Below are 3,730 nucleotides of genomic sequence, written 5' to 3' on the forward strand. Positions count from 1 at the left end.
TGCTGACTCCCGATTGAACATGTGATTGTGGGGCATCCTGAATCTTTCTTCTTCTCCAGGAGAGGATCGAGTATAGCTGCGCTACACTCCTCTGTGAGTTGCACGACCTCAGTGGTGGGCAGGCTTCTCTTGTTACCAAGTATATCTTTGATGAACTTGGCGTAGGTTGGGACCTGCATAGCGTCAAGAAGTGGTATATTGACATACAACTTCCGTATTACCTCGACGAACTTGCCGAATTGCTTGTCGGCCACCGGCTTCCTTAACCATTCCGGAAATGGTAAGGCAATAGTGTCATGAAACTCCCGTGAAGTTCTCGGAGGTTCCACGGTTTCCTCCTGGGCAGCAGTTGTGTTGGACTCTTCTGCCTCCTCCTGGTCTTCATCTGCAGCAGAGGTATTACTGGCGGGTACGGCTTTCCGCTGAGATCCTGCATCTTTAGGGTGTGGTGGTTCTTGTGTGGACTTACCTATCCGCGTAGTTACCGCACTAACATTTTCTTTCGGTGGAACTTCTGGTTGCCCAGGAAGTTTTCCTGAATTATTGTTAGGACAAGATGAGGCTAGTTGAGCAACCTGAGTTTCTAGCATTTTGTTGAAGCTCAAATGGTTTTTAATAATAGTGTTTATGCCCTCTAGTTGTATGTCCAAAGACTCCAAAATTTTATCATTAGCAAGGAATTTCTTACTAATGTTGTCATTAATTTGTTTCTGACCGTAAACTAGGTGCTTTAAAGAATACTGAAAATTGTTATTAAAATTCATACCTTGCTGCTGACTGAAGGGGAGGTTGGGTTTGGAACTCCAACCCTGCTGAGGACGGAGGCCTGAGTTGTTGGAGTTGTTTGCTCCAACGAAGTGAGCTTCCTCCTGAGTGGTTGGGCAAGAGTTGCCCATGTGTCTAGTTTCTCCATAAATCTCGCATGTCATGCGAGAATCCATAACTTGGTTAGCCTCCTGGTGCGGAGACTCTCGTCTTTTCATGAGAAGGTCCATCTTGATAGCGAGCATATCGATGCTGTCGATATGATGAACTCCCTTGCAGGGTTGTTGCTGCCTTTCACCTTTCCAACTCTGGTTGGAAGCAATCTTCTCTACCAGCTCCTTTGCTGCAGCAATGCTGAGCGAAAGGAAGGAACCACCTAATGCTGCATCAATGTGGTTCTGAGCTGGTGTGTTCCGGCCATTGAAGAAACTCTAAATAATCAGCCATTCCTCCATGACATGGTGGGGGCATGCTGCAATGTGGTCCTGAAATCTCTCCCATGCTTCCGGAATGGCTTCATCCGGGAGCTGTTGAAATCCAGAGATTTTGCCTCGGAGAGCGTTGGTTTTGCCCACCGTGAAGTACTTTGTCAGGAATGCATTGGAGTAAGCTTCCCATGTGGTGAAGTCTGCTTTGTTGGTGTAAAACCACGTCTTCGCCTTGCCTAGCAAGGAGAATGGGAACAGTCGAAGACGGACGTTATCCATCATTGTACCTCTGGGGTTGATGGTGCTGCTCACTTCCAAGAAATTTTGAAGCTGAGCGTTGGCATCCTCCGATGCCTTCCCACAGAATGTACTCGCTTGAACCATGTTCACCAGTCCCGACTTGAGCTCAAAGCCATCATTGCCTTGGTCATTGTTCAGTCCAATAGGAATGTGGCTGCTGGACGGGGCCAGGTACTACCTGAGAGTCATGGCCATGGGTGGTGCTAAGACTGACAAACGAGGATTCCAACTGGGTTTCTTCTGGGGTGGGATGACGCAGCGTCTCACAATTTGCCCAATTCTCTGAGGATTCGGATCGAAGTTGGATGGTAGATCAAAATCGGTCATGCACTACTCTGCATCGAATAAACGAGAGAGATAGCAATGGTAACCCCGCTAAAATTAGCGGTGATAAAATAGTAAGGTCTTCCACTCAATTATACGATAACTTTAGCCAATTGCTTCCCCGGCAACGGTCCAGAAATGTTTGTTGGTGTCTCTTATGCTCAATCTGAATAGGTATTCTGCAAGCGCACAGAATTCACCTGTTGTAACACCCGGTTTATAAAAGGACATAAACCGAGCAATCATATACGTGCCAGGATCAAGTCACACGTATATTCAACAGAATGAACAATATATCACAGCACATATCACGTAAAAAGATATAATAAGGTGAGTACGAAAGTTATTTATTACATTAATGACAAAATGTCTGATACAGAGTATGCGGTTACAAACTATGCAGAAGCGTAGAATACATATACGAAGTCTCTCGGAAGCTGGGCGCCACAAGGACGTCGACTGCGAGACGAACGCCTAGAAGTCCTCGTACTCCTGGTAGCTCCGGGTGAACTCCCTCGTGTCGGCAGGAATTGAGCAGCAGTAGAGTATCCCCGAAAAGAACAAGGGAAAAAGAGTAGAGTAGGCAAGAGTGAGTACACAACTTGTACTCAACAAGTATAACACAAACTACGAGGCTCTGAGGTTGGCTGACTCAACTGCATTAGCTTTTAAATCTTGGCAAAGTTTTATTACAGCTATTTACTACAAGTTGATGAATTACCATAACCCAATTACATAGTAATTAATCAAAATTAATCATGATACTACTGAGAACCATACCAAACCAAGCCACCCGGGGAAACCTGCCTCATCAAAGGAAGATAACCCCACTAATCAAAAGGAGGATCTGGGCCGCTCATGACCGTGAGCACGGCTAGTATACCAGTTTTACACTCTGCAGAGGTTGCACATCTTTACCCACAAGTCGTGAGCTACGCTAGTTGTTCATCACACTTCCTTAGGTGAGATGACTAGCAAACTCACTACGAGGCCATTACAAAGGATCACGTTGGTAAGGTGTAACCGCTAAGGATTCAGGCAATGCAACGATGGTGCCCACCTCGAGGGGGTACACAGACCAAGCCTCGTAGCGTAGGGACCATTGAAGCTCGACCCCCCTCTTGCCCCGTCGGTAAGTTACTCCCGAACCAAAATGACCTAATTAGTAAGCCAAGACCGTCCCATTCCAGTCTTGTGGTAGCGCTGTTGTCCCAGGTTGTCGCTCTATGAACCGGTCCTTATGGAGAGTGGCCAACCCAGCAGTAAGCATCGTGCTGGCACCCTAAACCATGTTTCTAACAAAACCAATTTTTAACGAGACGTGAGCCCCTCAAACGGGCCACTCCCAGAATTAAGTTGCATATACCATTAATCAAATTAATTAAAAAGGACCAAGTGTGTTATAGCACGGCACCTAGCACAACTAACCAAAATACAGCCCAAAGGATATATATAAGGTAATAAAGTGTCTAGGAGAGTCCTTATAGGCATACAATATTAAAATGCAGTATGAAATGTATTTAAAGTGATAGGTGGTGTTCATGTTATACTTGCCTTCCTCAAACTGCTCCTGCTGCTCAAAGTGCTCAGAAGGTGGTGGCTGCTCCGGGTACCGGTACTGGGGCTCCTCCGGTAGCTCAACGTCTACTCACGAACACATGGCCAAAAACAAGGCAATAACATAAACATACATGCAAACAAAAGCTAACACTAAGAAACAGTACAACAATACATAAAAACAACAAACAAAACTAGACTAGAACTATTCTACGCGTTACAACGATCGCGTGGATATAAAGAACACCTAAAACGGAGCTAGAACGTGAAAACTAGAGCTAAAACAAGGTCCGGGTGCTTAATTGTAAGAAAAACAGAGTTTCTGGGGGTTTTCTGCAAAAACCAGGGAACTATAC

The 3,730-nt window shown here is 45.5% G+C and overlaps 1 non-coding gene across 1 annotated transcript; it reads left to right on the forward strand.

Annotated features, from left to right (window-relative positions):
• The first annotated feature begins 1,218 nt into the window (after positions 1-1,218).
• On the forward strand, positions 1,219-1,325 carry LOC120663087. Its single transcript, XR_005670311.1, has one exon. It is a non-coding gene; the product is annotated as a small nucleolar RNA R71 (small nucleolar RNA).
• The last annotated feature ends 2,405 nt before the right edge of the window (positions 1,326-3,730 follow it).

This window comes from Panicum virgatum, chromosome 2N, assembly GCF_016808335.1.
Source record: "Panicum virgatum strain AP13 chromosome 2N, P.virgatum_v5, whole genome shotgun sequence".
NCBI classification, from domain to species: domain Eukaryota; kingdom Viridiplantae; phylum Streptophyta; class Magnoliopsida; order Poales; family Poaceae; genus Panicum; species Panicum virgatum.